Source organism: Helianthus annuus, chromosome 4, assembly GCF_002127325.2.
Source record: "Helianthus annuus cultivar XRQ/B chromosome 4, HanXRQr2.0-SUNRISE, whole genome shotgun sequence".
NCBI classification, from domain to species: Eukaryota; Viridiplantae; Streptophyta; class Magnoliopsida; order Asterales; family Asteraceae; genus Helianthus; species Helianthus annuus.
The window spans coordinates 201,177,376-201,195,648 of record NC_035436.2 but is presented as its reverse complement, the minus strand read 5'-3'; the positions used below and the strand labels follow the sequence as shown (position 1 = coordinate 201,195,648).

Sequence of the window (18,273 nt, the reverse complement as noted above, 5' to 3'; positions counted from 1 at the left end):
TGTTTTAATTAGTTCCTAAGGCCCCGTAATCCTTTACTAAGGTCATTATGCATCAAGAAGGTTGAAAGAAAATGTCTAATAAGAAAGAAGGTATGATTTAGGATGAAATGGTCTAGCAATACAACATTATCATCAAGAATGATAACGTGTAAAGTATGAATAGTAAATAGAATGAAATATGTGATAGAATGAATATGTATGAGTCAAGAGGGATGCATAAAAAGAGAATTCTAATATATAGAATGAATGTTTTATGTAGATGACGGACACAAGTAATGTAGATGATGCTGAAATAGCCCGTCAAGAGGCATTCAATAATAAGATGATAGAAGCGGCAGAAAAAGTGATGAATGCCAACCTTCCCAAGTTAGCTCAAGAAGTTGAGAGCCGAGTCTTGGGGGTTGTTGATGAGATGATGACTAGTAAGATTGAGGAGTTAAAAGAAATGCTTGAAGGGTCCAGGGCTAAAAGCAAGGAACGAAGGTGTACATATAAGGATTTTATGGCATGTAATCCCTTTTCATACAATGGGGAGGTGGATCCGGTGAAGTGTCAAAGATGGATAGCAAACATTGAAGCCGTATTTGTACGTAGTCGATGTGAGAAAGAAGATCAAGTAATGTTTGCTACGGGTCAACTTCAGCAACAGGCCAAAGATTGGTGGGATACCCAAAGTAAGGAGATAGGGGAAGTGAGACTCCAAACTTTAACATGGCAGGAATTCAAAGAGTTGTTCCTAAAATATCATTGCCCGCAATCGGCAATTGATAGAATACAAGATGAGTTCTTGCATCTTCGTCAACAGAATGAGTCCATTGATGAAATTACCAACATATTCTTCGATAAGTTAAAGTTCTGTGATGATTTCGTCAAGTCAGAAAGGATGAAGATAAACCGGTATTATGGAATGTTGAAGGCCGAATATAGGGAGTTCATTACCCCTTCGAAGTGTGAAACTCTAAGTGAACTTATCAATTTAGCCCGGGATAGGGAGATAGAACTGAAGCGGCAAGTGGAAAGAGGTGAGAAAAGAGTTGCTGAAAAGCCGTCAACTACGAACCCATCTAAGAAGCCTAAACAGCATGACACAAGAACTAAAGGAGGATCTAAGGGTAGTATTCCCCCATGCAAAACTTGTGGAAAGCTTCACACTGGAGAATGTCTAATGGGAAAGAAGGGGTGTTACAATTGTGGTCAGGAGGGACATCCTTACTTTAAGTGCCCTAGTCCCGTGAGGACGTGTTTCAACTGTTTCACTCCCGGTCATGTAAAAGCTGATTGTCCAAAGCTTAAACAACAAGGGCAGAAGGATGAAAAGAAGAATGAAAATCAGAAGGCTCGGGGAAGAATGTTTCAGATTACCACTGAGGAAGCCAAGGCCTCACCGAATGTCGTGTCAGGTATTTTCTTAATCAACCAAATACCCGTGAATGTGTTATTCGATTCTGGTGCTAGCAAATCTTTCGTGTCAGACGAACTTATGTGTTATCCCTCTTTTAGAAAGGAACGAATGTCTGTACCCTTAGAAGTAGAAGTAGCGGATAGTAAAAGTTATTTGTTATGTGAAATTTGTAAGAATTGTAAGATAACCATAGAAAACGAAGAATTTGAAATAGATCTCATTCCTATGACTTTGGGGGAATTCAAGGTGGTAGTAGGGATGGATTGGTTATCCCGCTATCACGCGGAAATTCGATGCGAGGCGAAAGTTATTCATGTATTCTCACCTAGTGGGGCTCGAATAAGCATTTGTGGGGAAAGAAAGTTAGAGACAAAACTGTGCACGATTGTCGAGGCGGTGAAGCACGCAAGGAATGAGGGTAAGGTTTACTTGGTTTATGTAGTGGATACAAGACAGAAGGTGCCTGAAATTGGAGAAGTAGAAGTGGTGAATGAATATGCGGATGTGTTTCCGGATGAATTACCAGGATTGCCACCTGAGCGAGAGGTGGAATTCCGAATCGAATTAAACCCGGGTGCCAAGCCAGTGGCTAAAGCTCCTTATAGATTAGCTCCCACTGAGATGCGAGAGCTAATGACACAGATACAGGAATTACTCGATAAGGGTTTCGTACGCCCGAGTGTGTCGCCTTGGGGAGCCCCGGTACTCTTTGTGAAAAAGAAAGACGGCACGATGCGCATGTGTATAGATTATCGAGATTTGAACAAGTTGACCGTGAAGAATAAATACCCTTTACCTCGAATAGATGATCTTTTTGACCAACTGCAAGGAGCAAGTTGGTTTTCAAAGATCGATTTGCGTTCGGGGTATCACCAACTTCGGGTACGGGAAGAAGATGTTGCGAAAACTGCGTTCAGGACCCGATACGGGCATTACGAGTTTTTAGTAATGCCATTTGGACTGACTAACGCCCCGGCCGCTTTCATGGATCTAATGAATAGAGTATGTCGGCCCATGTTAGATAAGTCTGTTATAGTGTTTATAGATGATATCCTTGTGTACTCTCGTAGTAGAGCCGAACATGCAAATCATTTGCGTGAAGTGTTAGAGATTCTTCGGAAAGAGAAGTTATATGCTAAGTTTTCCAAATGTGCCTTCTGGCTTAGAGAGGTGCAATTTCTTGGCCACGTTATTACTAAAGATGGTGTCTTGGTAGACCCAACTAAAGTCGAGGCTGTTGTGAACTGGGTTCCTCCTAAGAACCCGAGTGAAGTGAGAAGTTTTCTGGGTTTGGCTGGGTATTACCGAAGGTTTATACAGGATTTTTCCAAAATATCGTTACCTTTAACCAGACTAACCAAAAAGAATGAGAAGTTTGTGTGGGGAGTTGAGCAAGAAAAGGCATTCCAAACCTTGAAGAGTAAGCTGTCTGACGCCCCAATTCTAACCCTACCCGAGGGTTCAGAAGATTTGGTAGTATACACTGATGCACATCAGGGCTTGGGGGCTGTTTTAATGCAACGGGGTAAAGTGATAGCATATGCTTCAAGGCAGCTTAAACCACATGAAAGTAACTACCCAAGACACGATTTAGAGTTGGCTGCAGTAGTATTTGCGTTGAAACTGTGGCGACATTATTTGTACGGAACTAAATGTACCATATATTCGGATCACAAAAGTCTCAAGTATTTCTTCGAACAAAAAGAATTGAATATGAGACAACGAAGGTGGTTAGAATTAATTAAGGATTATGATTGTGAAATCCTTTATCATCCGGGGAAAGCCAACGTTGTAGCAGATGCGTTAAGCCGGAAGGAATACCCATCACCCATACAAGTTAAGTCAATGAAAATGATTGTCACCCCTTTTAAACTTTTGGAGTTGATCAAGGAAGCACAAATAAAATCCTTAAATGGTGATCCAAAGAAGGAAAGAATGAAAGGCCTAATTGGAGAATTAAAGATGAATGCCGACGGCGTCATGACCAGGTATGACCGAATCTGGGTACCATGGTTATCCGAGGTGAAATCATTGTTGCTAGAGGAGGCTCACAAATCCCGCTATACGGTACACCCGGGGGCTACAAAAATGTATCAAGATTTAAAGAAAGGGTATTGGTGGCCTGGAATGAAACGAGACATTGTTAAGTACGTGGCTAAGTGCTTGACATGTTCCCAAGTGAAGGCGGAGCACCAAAAACCGTATGGTAAATTACAGTCATTAGAAATACCAGTTTGGAAGTGGGAAGATATAACCATGGACCTTATTACAAAGCTACCCAGAACGAAACGAGGTCACGATGCTATTTGGGTTATTGTCGACCGACTTACAAAGAGTGCTCACTTTCTACCAATACGAGAATCTATTTCATCCGAAAAATTGGCGGAAATTTATATGAATGAAATAATTGCTCGTCACGGAGTACCCGTGTCCATTGTGTCGGATCGTGACACAAGATTCACGTCTCGTTTTTGGCGAAAATTTCATGAAGATGTGGGCACAAACTTGCGACTAAGTACCGCGTACCATCCGCAGACGGATGGACAGTCGGAAAGAACTATACAAACGTTGCTTGATATGTTGAGGGCTTGTGTCATAGACCTTGGGGGTAATTGGGATAACCATTTACCGTTGGTGGAGTTCGCGTACAACAATAGTTATCAAAGTAGTATCAAAATGGCGCCATATGAAATGTTGTACGGTAGAAAGTGTAGAACACCTGTATGTTGGGGAGAAATCGGGCAACGGGAACTTGCGCCTAAAGATGTTGTGGCAATAACGAATGAAAAGATTGATCAAGTCCGGGCTCGTTTGAAGGCGGCGCAAGACAGGCAAAAATCCTATGCAGATAAAAGAAGGCGCCCTATAGAATTTCAAGAAGGTGATCGTGTATTTTTAAAGGTTTCGCCGTGGAAGGGAATAATACGGTTCCGCAAACGAGGAAAGTTGGGCCCTCGATACATCGGACCGTTCAGAATAGTGGCCCGTATTGGTAAAGTGGCATATCGGCTAGAATTACCTCCAGCTCTGGATGGAATCCATAACACGTTTCACGTGTCTCAACTAAGAAAGTGCCTCGCGGATGATACAGCGCATGTGTCACTTGATGACATTGAATTGGATGATAAAATGAGTTATATTGAAAAGCCGGTAGCTATCAAAGATTCCAAAATAAAGCATTTACGAAACAAGGCCATTCGACAAGTTTTAGTGCAATGGCAGCATCGGAAGGGATCGGATCTAACCTGGGAATCTGAAGATGAAATGTGAAAGCACTACCCGTCTCTTTTTGGTACGTATTAAGGTTTCGGGGACGAAACCTCTTTTAAGGGGGGTAGATTTGTAACATCCCATAATTTATAAGGTTAGATACTTTAATATTTAAAAGTTTATGATTAGTTATGATTATTTTGTAAATAACTTAAAAGAAGTTTACTAAAATGTAGAGGGGTATTAATGAAACAATAAACCAACATGGAGGGTTAAGAATGTAAAATTTTATATTAAATCATTTAGTAAAATTAAAATCCCAGAATGTTCTGGGGGTGTTGGTCGCGACCAGAGAAGGGAAAAAGGGGGAAACCCTAATTGCATGATTCAACCTCAAAATTCAGCAAGATTGTGAAGGATTAGAGCCATAAATCGCATGCTAGTGTCTAAATACTCTCTAATCCAAGTGTTTTGAACATAAGGTAAGATAAAATCTCACAATTTGATGTTTGTTGATGAACTAGGGTTTATACCAATTCGTGAATTAGTATGAAATTAGATTGTATGTGAGTTAGAATCATCATGTAGAAGGTATATTGTGCATGAATTCGATTTACTAAAGAGTTTGGGGGAAAAACCCACTTGTTCTAGCATGATAGTGAATAGATTGTTGATTAGTGAGTAAATCTTCAAATAAAATTGTATGAATGATAGAGTGTTGGTAGATTATATTGTGTAGAATGAATATTTGAACATGAGTGATTGATTATGTGAAAGGTGATGTATTCTAGTGAATTTATGCATAAGATACATGTACATAAGGCTTGATAAGTAGTACGCACGTTAGGTGTTTGATGAAATGCCTCAATGATAATCTAAGTAGTCTAAATAAATCATTGTGAATGGATTTGTATGATGAAATTAAAGTATTGTCAATTGTTATATGAGTAGCATTGATACTTGAAAGTGTGATTAAGAATGTAAGAGCTATGATCTAAATAAGAACGAATTCATGTAGGATCGAAAGAAGAAGGAGCTAGTTCCGGATCACAAACAAAGGCACAAGATCGAGGTAAGTTCGTTACTTACATTTTAGTTATGAGTTTAATCAATCGCCTCCTTTGATTATTTGATATACAATTTAATGTGCTCGTTTCAAACAAGAATGTGAAAGTGAGAATCCGTAGCGAACCATAGTGATTGGCTCGGTTCGGGTTCGAATGGAAGGGAATTAAATGGAAGTTTTCTCCTTAATCCGTACTAAACGGGTTATTGGGGACTTATGAGAGATAGTATGCTTATTCAACTAGAATGATTTGAAATATAATAAGAATGATTGGTAAGATATCTTGTAAACCGTGAACATGTATTATAAGCGAATGAAAATGTTAAGTGCACTACGCTAATGTATATGTTTTATTGAATGGTTGTAGGTAAAGCACAAGTTTAATCGTCGTTGCGTCACTCGGATATGAACACACCTTGATCACCCGTGATGCGCTTCCGCCTCTTTTGTAGTAATTTCAAATGTTAATAGTTTTGTAATGTCTAGTTGTGTTGAAGTCTTTAATCTTTAACTAGTCGTTTGCAAGTATTTAGTACTTAGAACTCAATGTTTGAAATGGTGGTTGAAAATGTTATGTTCTTTTGGTGTTTTAGGGAAAGTGTCGTAGTTTGAGTATTTTGATAAAGTATAAACAGGGAATTTGTCCAAGTTACGAATGGGTCATGCCCAAATTTTAAATTTTTGGGTGATTTAAATATGTGTCGTTTTTGTAACTTGCAAGTACCAAATTAGAGGGTGTTTCAATGTAAGGGACTTGCAAGCATGCAATGGTTGAGCTAAAGGACCCACAACTGAAAAGGATAGCATGTGAATTCGGACTTGTAAGTTGCATTTTCAAGATTTGGAAGTTTGTAAAATTTTTGGCTTCTGGCCATCGGTTACGGACCGTATGGCTTTAAGCTTACGGTCCGTAAGGTACACACCTGGGCGATTTCAGCAAAGGTCGGTTACGGACCGCAACCAATTCCGCATACGGTCCGCAAGAGAAGCATACGGACCGCAAGAGCTTAGGCTTACGGTCCGTAAGCCTGTCGCTGGCAGCAGAAAATGGACAGCTGCTTGTTCAGCCTGTTGCACCGCCTTATTGAGATGGTTTTCGAAACAAGGGACTTGCTAGGCAGTATTTAGCCACATAGGGACATCTGGGATGATCTTGTAACTATCCTAGACTACCTTGGCATGATCTTGAGCTCCTTTGTTCACTATAAAAGGACTTGAGTTGTGACCACTTTTCCTTGCTCATTCACATTACACTCAAGGCACTCTCTGGAGCTTCTCTGGACAGCAAACAAGTTCCTCTTAAGTCCCTAATCCTATTTAGGATCTTTGTAAGTAATCCTAACCATTCATAATTAAGTTTAGCTTAGTTAATTAGCTAAAAGTCAAACCGTCGTAATTAAGGTTTGACTTCGAGATTAGTCCATAATTACTCAGTCAAATCTCGAATTAAAAATACCTATAAGTAGGTAATTATGTGGGTAACAAACCCTTAAAAGGGTGTTTCCAGATTCCCACTCTAACCATGTTAATTGTCGAGTCAAAGTATATTTAAAAAGTCAACAGAATGCTTAAATCCAAATTAACTCATAATTAGCAATGTAGGATACATGCAACCTGTTTGATCATTAATATAACTTGGTAACTAATGTAAGAACATGTCCCAACATGTTCAACTCGACAATTTTCTGTTTAGACCCGCTTTGGAACCGAAAGTCGCATAGTTTGACTTTCGCTTTGACTTTCAGTTCTGACCCGTTTAATTCAAGTTTAGGATTGCCTTAGAGCTTCTTTTGAGCCCAGTAACATGTTAGTATAACCCTCTGTGATTATACGGCTTGGTTCACTAGTTGTCTAATTATTATGCAAGTTTCCGTTAAATGCCCTTATGTTGACCATTATGCCAAATATCCATAAAATATGATTTTTGAAAATATAAAAGGGTAGACATCTTAGTTACTGAATTATAAACTTGTACCTAAATTTTGACATCAGTTTGAGGTCTAGATTAGGAGTTATGCTCATTAGCGTAATTAGAAGCTTTCTTATTAATTAAATAGCATAATTAGCATATAGCCTATCTAAACCCAAATTTTTATACCAAACTTTATATCCACTGATATTTGGGATTATTAGAAATTTTTATTTATTTTTAGGCTGAGCATAACTTAGAGTTTTAAGCTTAATTCGGTTATTGCCGGTTATGCCCTTTTAGGCTATAAAATGAGTTTTATAAATCCTTTTGACCTCAAACCTTTTTCTACTGATTTATTATGTTAAATATATTATTTTGAGTCTTCTGGAATTATAAAAACATCATCTTTTCTTTCAAAACCCGTAAATGGCTCCAAATCGCCTTTTTAGGCATTTTTACGACATAGTATGTATCAAAACTAGTTTATATATATAAGAGTTGATACCTACTGAAGTATTTAGTAAAATTTTATATTATAAGAGTAAACTAAGGTTTCAAACTCAGATTTCCAGTTTTGACCTTTTAGGCTTATGTGAAATTACCAAAATGCCCTTTCGATGCATAGGATGGTTATAATTAATAAAATTCACATACATATGATATCCTACTGTTATAACATAGTAAACTAAGCATATTTACTGATTTATTCAGATATATAACTCAGATTGCTAGTTTAACTCTTTTATACCCTTTTAAATGACCAAAATGCCCTTATGAGGCGTAGTTTGATTTTATAATTATTTTGGGCATAATAGGACATATCTTACTGATATCACAACATATTTGGTGCATATAATCTCGGGAAATTTGTATATGATTTATATGGTTACCCGTTACGCACTTCCGCGTTCGGATCGGTTTATGTAACTAGTTTACACATATTAGCCGAAACGGGTCAGATAGTATCATCTTTGTCTCAAAATCCAGAATGTGTTTAATTTACCCATATTATACAAGTCTCCAAACTTGTTGGGTCTAAATCACATTCCTTCCCGGTTTTCTCCTTCCATGCGATTAAACCGTATTTACCCCTTGAAACTAACCGGTCTAAGCTTAGGCTATATTAAAGACCCGTTAGGATTCTAATAGGTTATTATAAACCTTCGTTCCAGAATAGGAGACCAGTAAAAGACACTTGCATTTGCTTATTGTGGTTTATACTTGCTCAAGTAAATACTTTTAACTTATTTTTCCTTATACGGGCTTGGGGTACGGTATATAAAATACCGCTTGGTCAGGCAATTGACCCTTACTCATTAGTAGTTGGGTATTATCAATGTGACCCGTTTAAAAATTGGTTTTGTTTGTTTTACGCCTTTGGGAGTTTAATGACCATGTCCCGGATATCCTTGGCATCATTCATGAAATGGCCACGACCTTGACACGCGGGTGTAGGCGTACACCCGACAATGTGTCCATATTATTAAGGTATAACAGTTGGTTTCCCGCCGCGGATTTATACTATGTGGTGTGTCTATTAATCTTAAACCCGGCACGAACCGGGCAACTAAACGCATAACAAACATGTAATTCTTTTACAAGTTTAAGTTGGATTAATTATCCCAAGTTATAAAAAGTTTTGTGCCGTATGCATTCTAATCAATTTTTAAAATGTTTTCAAAATGAGTCAGTTAAATTGTATTTACCAGTGTAAACTGACGTATTTTCCCCAAAAAGATTAAGTGCAGGTTCTACACGAAATAGGCTGGCCACTCCTTAGCATCGTTAGAGTCTCGCCAACTTGGATGCCATTATCTGTTGAACAGTTTTCTCCGTTTTATTTCAATCCGCCTGTGGATCTGTTTCAGCTATATGTGATACTTGGATATTACATTTTGTTTGGTTGAAATAAATCTATTTTATTGCTTCCGCTGTGCATTATAATTTGTGTTGTTTGACTATGATGATATCAATTACGTCACGATGCTCCCCCACCGGGCCCACACGTGACACGTGGAAATTAGGGGTGTGACAGGTTGGTATCAGAGCCAACGCTGAGTGAATTAAACACTAGCCTTTTGTGTTTAATCTCAGTGCACGAATTGCACATTCTTCGAGTTCCGAGTCTAGACATCAAACATAGAACAAACTCTGTTTTGTTTTTGTTATTCGGTCTTTTATTTTTATATATATTGGTCGTTATCTTAACCATGTTTGCAGGTAGAAAATGCCGCCAAGATTTTTGAGAGGTCGAGCCAAGGGCCCAGTTACGGGCCATGATCATGAAGCCGGGCCCTCACACCGGCGAACGCCTTCAATCACCATGAGTACTAGCCCGCAGGAGCCATGGAGGCTCTACGTTGAACCTGGGTGGCGGTCAGTCTCTCTCAGTTCCTCACCTTCGTATTTGCATTCTTTTGGGCCTCACTCGGAAAACGAGCCCAACAACCAACCACCTTCTTTTATACCTTTGCAAAGATCGAACTCACACCATTCCTTTGGCGACCCTTCACCTGTCTTCCAGAGCCGGTTCAACCCGGCTAATATCTTTCAAGAACCCGTGGGTTTTAACCCACTAGGACCGGAGGATCACTTCTCAGGGGATCACGCGGACGACATGGACGAAGACACGGATCCCGTGGAGCCTGCGTCCGGAACACCGAACCACCCCATCGAAATCTCCGATGGGTCATCTTTCCATGGATCACCTTATCGTGGTCCTGACAGCTACGAGGCGAGGTTTAGGCAGATTGACTGGTATTTCACGCCCTCTGAACACTCGTCCCCATACCACCAGCAGCAGCAGGATCCTTCCGAGGATCACCGATTTGTGGCAGTCACTCCGCCACCACCACCACTAGTGGAACAGCAACCGCCTCCGGAGCCACCGAGGCGGAGAAGGTCAAACGCACGGATGTCCGTGCGAGGAGGAGTCCGCATCAGCACTCCTCAGCCCTCGAGTGGCAGTCATTATCCGCCACTCCAGGAAGAAGAAGAACCACAGATGGGAGGTCCATCAAACCCCATCCCAGAGATCAACTCTGCGCCTATAGCGCCACCAGTGGGTTTTGACAACCCAATCCCTGCCTACGCCGGTTCAGCGGCGTATAACCCTTTTGAGCAGCCGGCGCATACCCATTACAACTATGCTGATGTAGACCCATACCAGGAGGCATGGGACTACAATGCTAGTCACCCAGAGGGACCTTATGGTGGTCTTTGGACCACTGGTTACCCAACTTATGGGTACCAGCGTCTGCCACCTCCTCAACCTCTGTACCAGCCGCCGCAGCCGCAGTTAATCTTGCCTGAGCGCCAGCAAGAGGTCCTTTAGAGATTGGACCGATGTGAATGGGAAATCTGAACAGAGCGCAGTAACACACGAGGCTTCTTCAAGGGATTATCAGACTTGATCAAAGGGAAGTCCAAAATAAGGGGTCATTGAAGACCTTTTGTTTTATTTATTTTAGTTGTAATCAAGTCCCTGCGTGGACTTTTTGCTTCAGTACTCAGCCCCTGCGTGGGCATGTCTTTTAGTTGACCCCTGCGTGGGTTTGTTTTGGTTTTTCCGCCCCTGCGTGGGAATTTATTTTCGTAGAAGTCCCGTTTAGGGCAAAAGATGTATTTGTTAGAACAATTTATGAGATGTTCTAGTTTAAATTTTCATTTTATTTATTTATTATTAATTATGTGCATAAAACATGAAATAAATGAAAATAATTAAAAGATCTGCCATCATATTAAAATGGTAAAATCTAAAAAGGGACAAGGACCTAGCCAAATGTTATCATAAAACAAGGCCAAGATGGTAGTTCCATAATTAGATTAAGATCCATATTAACATCTCAATTTAGGACTATTCTGCGTTAATTATTAAAGGAATCTTAGAGGTAAAACCTAGCCTTATGTTGTTGCAGACATGGCTAAGATGGTAGAACCCACATAATAGATTCCAATTATTGTTAACATCTATTAGTATGTTAACATTCTTGGCAAACTGTGAATCAGTAAAGTCACACAGACCATCCTTTAAAAAGGGTTAATTTAAATTTCCTTAATTATATAACCGCTTCTTAAGGGCGAAGTGCCTATGGGCAATAATTAAATGTCCTCTGAGACTAAGAACAGTGGTAGCTTATGACTCCCTGTAAATAACAGGTAACGAACTATGGTTCAAACCTTAATACCAGGACTCTGTAAATTTCTGGTTCATAATTAAATTAAAATTGTCCTTGTGACTAGGCCTTATGTGCTATTATTTCATAATTTAGGGTAATAATAAAGATCCTAAAATTTTAACAAATTAACCTAAAATGGCAATTTAAAACCATGGTTAATAGAATAAGAAATACTGTAAAAACCTCTAAATAAAACCTTGCCTATTTATTTATATGTAGCAATTGAAGCTACATGGCGGGGTCGGATGAAGTAAATAGCCATCCGGTGGAAAACCATGATAACGCCAGAATACAGTTGACTGGTGCGGAGCTGCAAGCACTAGTGGACAACGCCGTTGCAAAAGCTTTGGATAGACAGTACAGTGAGTCCTCTGGGACCCAAAGTAGAACTCTGTCTACACCTCATTCCAAGCCAAAGACCCATTCTGAGGCTCATAGTAAACCACCCTCTGTCCAGCCTAAGTCTAAGAAGGGTGAACTGTTGGTGCATTACGTCTATTGACTTCGTCTTGTATCATGTTATAGGATAGGATAGGTTAGAATAACCAGTGCACGAGGTTCGAGAAATGAGAAGTGGTTGAATAGCATGTTGGACCGCTTATATGGACATTGTCCATAAAAGCGACCCACACAACTTCTTGGACCGCTTTTGTGACATGTACGTATAAGTGGTTCCAGAATTCTATAAATAGGTGACTGGTTGATTCATTTGTAAAGGCTCGGAATTTGTAACGAAGTGCTGCCGAATTGCTTCCAGGTTGTAAACATTATCAGAATCAATAAAGTGAAGCATTATATTTAGTTTGAGCATCTAATTCACTGATTCCGCCTTTGAATTGGAAAACGACTCTTCTGATCGACTCATTCAGGGTCAACGACGATCCTACAAGTGGTATCAGAGCTAAGGAGGAAGAGTTTAGCTCAAACTTGATTCGTTTTCTGTCTTCTACACCTTCTTTTTCAATCTAGACAAGTTTCCACGGTTAAAATTGGACGAATTTTTCACAGGACGTGTATTATTGGACAATAATAAACCCTAGAAAGTTTCAGACTTAAATTCAATCTAAAAACAGGTCAAAACATGTTCGAAGTATGGATCGATCATATGACATCATCATGAACCGCCTTTAGGACACATCTTGGACCGCTTATCGTACAATTTTGGTCCTGGTTCGCTCAAAATTAGTGTCTGGATCGCTTTTTCGGACATTCTTGGACCGCTTATTCGTACACATTTGGTCCTGGTTCGCTTCAAAGACAACTCGGATCGCTCGAAATTACCTTTTAGGACCGCTTTTCTGAACATTATGAACCGCTTTTTCGGACAATATTACTATTAGGACCGCTCGTTTGTACATTGTTTGGACCGCTCATATAAACAATCTTGGACCGCTTATATAGACAATTTCTGGATCGCTCGAATGACAGTTTCTTAGATCGCTCATTTGACATATACTGAACCGCTCGAACGGACACATTCTGGTCCGCTCGAACAAGCAAAGTTGTGACTCGCTTTTCTGGACATTTTCTGGATCGCCTTTCTGGAAATACTCTGGACCGCTTTTGTGGTTCTGATAATTTTCAAAATCAAAAATTTTGCTAAGTATTGTTTAATCTTCCAGGTACGATCAAAATGGTAGCAGAAGTACAGCTGACACGAGAAGAAAGACACGCTCGAATGAGACTGGATGACGTGTACGATGCTTACAGAGAAGCCACATGGGCTGGAAGGTGGAGCAAAGATAAACAATGCTATGTTGATCCTGAAGGAAACCCAACTGTTGATCCAAAGACAGTTGATCTTGAAGCATTGGTTGCTGCTATTCCGACTGTGGATGTCTGGTGTAAAGGTCTTAGAGAGAATCCAAGATATAAGCAGCAAGTTGAAGAAGGAATTAGAAAAGTCATTTTTGCAAGTCTGGAGAAGAAAAAGAAGAAGACTGTCGAGGAAATTGTGATTGAAAGTGAGAAAATGGTGAATGAAGTGAAGAAAGTTGAAAAGAAAATCGAGGAAGGTGCTGAAGAAAAAGAGCTAGTGGATGAAGAAGTTCAGATACAGAAGACTGAGGATACAACAGTGCCAGTCATTGAGGTAATAAGTCAAACTGATACTTCTGTCAAAATTGATAATGAAGCTGAACAACAATGCAAGAAATGCATGAAAACATGCAGTGCTTGTATTGAGAAAGATGAAAAACTCAACAACAGGGACATTGAATTCACTAAAATAGAAAATATTTTCAAAGAAAAATGTCATGAGATGAGTGAAAATGAAAAGTTTTTGAAACAAGAAAATGAAAAATTGAAATTAAAATGTGATGATCTTGAAACAGAAAACATGAAATTAAAAGAAATGTGTTCAGCTGTTTGTAACGAGTGTGTTCCTAAAGACATCAAAATTCAAGAGTTGCAAAAAGAATATGATGTAATGAAATTATCATATGAAACTGTAAAAGAAGCGTATGAAACTTTAAAGAGTAAAGTCAAAAGTCTAGATGATAGATTGTGTGCTTGTCAAAGAAACACTAAATTTCTTGAAGCAAGATATGAAGATAAACAAAGGGTGGTAAACCAATATATTGATGATGTTGCTAAGCTTAAACAAGAATTGGCTGACAAAGAAAAATTGGTCAATAAATTGCAAAGTTATCATTCATCGTCATATATTCTGGAACGTATTTTCAACATCACACCCGATGAAAAAGCGTCTGAAAAGAACAAAAAGGGAAAAGGGTCTGAATTTCATCAAGTTCCACCACCGTTGGAGAATAATTATACATTCTATGATGGCGAAGAAGTGGAAAAAGTTATCAACATGGTTGATCAGTTACCCGACAACATCGATGTGACTTACACCAAATCTGATGATATCAGTGATTCAGAGGTGGTTGGTAAGGTTGTTGAAAGCATTTTTCAAGAAAACTCGGTTGAAACAAGTAAAACTGAATCACAAGATGAAGATGAAGGAAATCTTCATGATAGTTATCTGAAGAACATCAAATCTGAAGAAAATTTGAATGATGATTCAAAGGGATTGGTTTATACCATGATTGGATCAGACAAATTATTCTTGGATGTTGTCTTCCCGATTCAGAATGTGATCTCAGAAAAGGTTGATAAAGTTTTCAAAATGGTTGAAATTGAAAAATCTGAAATTTCAAAATTTGCTGCTAAAGGTCACAAAACTTTTTATAACAAACCGGGTGGCAACAAGAAGAACATGAAGGCTGGGTTGGGTTATAAAAAGGAACAAAATTGGAAGAAAAAAATGACACCAAATTATCAAGAAAAAATGAGTTTTGTTAAGGGAGATAGTTTAGCAAAAGAAAAAGAAAACAAAATGAAACAATCTAATGCTGAGCTTGAGGTACAAAAGAAAAGGCGACAACCACAGGTCAAAGATGTGTCAATGAAAACATGTTTCAAATGTGATCAATTAGGACATCTTGCTCGCAAGTGTCAGAATCTAAAACCTGTTGATGTTGTTCAAAAGAAGTTTGATGCTACAAAACACCAATCTGAGTATGTGAAATCAAGGTCAACCAAATTTGATTCGAAACAAACTTGGATGTATAACACAAACAAGTTTGCTTCAAATCAAAAATGGAAATCAAATCCGAACAAGTTTGTTTCAAGACAGACTTGGAGTTCTCACACATCCAAATTGAAAACAACACAGATGTGGAGACCTAAAAGTGTTGTTCAAAATCAAAAGGTTCAAAAAGGAACAAGTTTTTACAGACGAGGTACTCCAGAAGGTCAAGTGTGGGTGGTTAAGAAAAGTGTTGGGTTGATAAACAATGAAAATGTTGGGAAGGATCTAGAGAAACAACAACAAATTTGGAAACCCAAGATTGTTTTAAAAGAGAAAGATTCAACTTCTGGGGTGAAAAAGTTTGAAGAGTCAATTCCAGTTGATTATGATGCAAACTTTCTACCACTCAAGGCTGAAACTTTCAAAATTCAAATTGCAAGAGTCAAGGTTACCCCTAAGGCTGATCAAGCCTGGGTGGATACCATGTTTGATTAAACAAGTTGGAATAGCCGGAGCTTCCTCTAATGCGAAGCATGTATCGGCATCTATTTCTATTGATTGAAATTATTTGTATATTTGATAAAGTTTGAATGTGCAGGTACTCGAGGGTGGTGAAGACTGTCAAATCCAACAAGTGCCTGGCGTTAGCATATGAAGAAGATCCCTGGTTTGGTCAAACGGGGAAAGTATGTGTTTGATTGTGTGTAAATTTTTGAACAACTTGAGACTTGTTTGTGTGGTGTTTGATGGTTGGTTGCTTACTTGGTTGATTGGTTGATAGATTGTGATAGACTGTGATGGTTGTGATAGTTGTAGTTTAAATTTGTTTGATTTAGGTTTAAAGGACTATGCCGAAACCCTCACGGCGGAACAAACATGATTACTCACAAGTTGAAGAACGGTTTTCTAACGGTTAAAATCAATGGGTTGTAAATCATGGGGGTACGTTATCTTTTCTGCGAAACAGAGCATGAGATGCAGAAAATGGATGGCGAGACAAAGCTATCAGTATCGGTTTGTCAAATTTCTTTAATGGTTTTGCATTTTAGGGGGAGAAATATTGTCAGAAAATACAAAAACATTAGAAAAATTTGAAAAATACAAAAACATGATAAAATCAAAAATTTGAGTTTTGCGTAAAAAGAGGAAATGATAGTACATCAGTAGACAGTTGCAGTATGCTAAAGAAATGTAATGATTAAACAGCATTAAACAGTCTCACTGATGATATGTCGATAGGTTTTTATACATTTAGTAAGCTTTTTCGGGATATAAACCTAAATTCAAAACTTGCTTATTTCGTGGGGAACACTACTTGGATATATAGGTAACCCCTGAAATCTCGTTTGAAAGGTCTCGTATTCTGATATACTAGGTGTTTATACTCTATGATGTCTGGGGTATTATTCCGGGACTTCTGCTGAACGGTAGTTCTGACCTAGTCCCTGGCTAATACTTTCACTAAAATGCTTGAAATATAGCATAAAGCCCTCAGCTGATTAGACGATAAAATTGATAATCAGTTGTTGTAGCTAAAAGATTCTCTAAAGGGAACACATTGCAAAGTCGAAGCTGATATCTCTCTGCTGAACGGAAGTTCTGACCTGAGATCCCTCAGTTCTCGCATACCCTAATTTATGTACAGACATCATTGTAGTATTCTTACCTGTAAGACTGAATATTGGGATTCTGGATACGGGAGTATATTCAAGAGGTGGGACACATGAATGAGTTTAAGTCTTAAAGCATCTAAATAGTATCCTGAATCAGTTGAAATTTGTATGAAAATTTAAATGGACCAGTATATCGACAATCTAAGTGAATTGTTTAATTTTGAGTATGATTTAAAGCTTAACGGTACTTGTGACTTGTTATAAACTGATATGATTCTCTGATGCATACTCAAATCAAAAATATTGTTTGTAAATATGTTTGTATATATTTCTTTACAGCTTTATATTTTCGAAAAACACAAAAAGATTTTAATTTCTGCGTTATTTTCGATAAACCGATGTCTGAGTTGCTAAGTTTCAAAATCGAAGTATGCTGATTGTGTTTCTGAAAACAAAACGAGTTCATTAATTTGAAACTTGAAATTTTTTGTAAAATTGTCGAAAACAGGTTGTGAAAATCTTCAAGGTCATTAATTTGAACTTGAATGATAATCCAAGAGGGAATTGGATTCTTGTTTACTGCCATATCTGTTGAGTTCATTGATAGGGGGAGTAGGTTAGAGAATTTGATTACTGGTTTTAAAGTGTTGTTACTTATCATTTGTATGAGTGATTACAGGGAAGATCCAGATTACGATCCCGAAAGCTGAGTCTTAGGGGAAGTCTGAAGATGAGATTATTGTAAACAAAAGTGTGCAAAGAGCTAGGAATCGTTAGCTGAAAAGTAAGATGATGATCTCTAAAAGCATGGAAGCTTGACGAGAGGGGGAGCTTACTGATGATGAAGATGATCAATGAGAAAGATTGAAGATTGTTACAATCTGAACAAGTTGGCAAAGATGATAAAGACTGAAGAGGTGGCTAAACAGAGAATGTTCACTGAAGACTTCGTCAATATCCGAGGGGGAGTCTGTTGGTGCATTACGTCTATTGACTTCGTCTTGTATCATGTTATAGGATAGGATAGGTTAGAATAACCAGTGCACGAGGTTCGAGAAACGAGAAGTGGTTGAATAGCATGTTGGACCGCTTATATGGACATTGTCCATAAAAGCGACCCACACAACTTCTTGGACCGCTTTTGTGACATGTACGTATAAGTGGTTCCAGAATTCTATAAATAGGTGACTGGTTGATTCATTTGTAAAGGCTCGGAATTTGTAACGAAGTGCTGCCGAATTGCTTCCAGGTTGTAAACATTATCAGAATCAATAAAGTGAAGCATTATATTTAGTTTGAGCATCTAATTCACTGATTCCGCCTTTGAATTGGAAAACGACTCTTCTGATCGACTCAT

General features: G+C 38.6%; 1 long non-coding RNA gene across 1 annotated transcript; it reads left to right on the top strand.

The window, feature by feature from the left end:
• Window positions 1–4,933: 4,933 nt before the first annotated feature.
• LOC110935289 lies at window positions 4,934–6,373 on the top strand. Its single transcript, XR_002589015.2, has 3 exons — window positions 4,934–5,094; window positions 5,631–5,684; window positions 6,046–6,373. It is a non-coding gene; the product is annotated as an uncharacterized LOC110935289 (long non-coding RNA).
• Window positions 6,374–18,273: the final 11,900 nt, after the last annotated feature.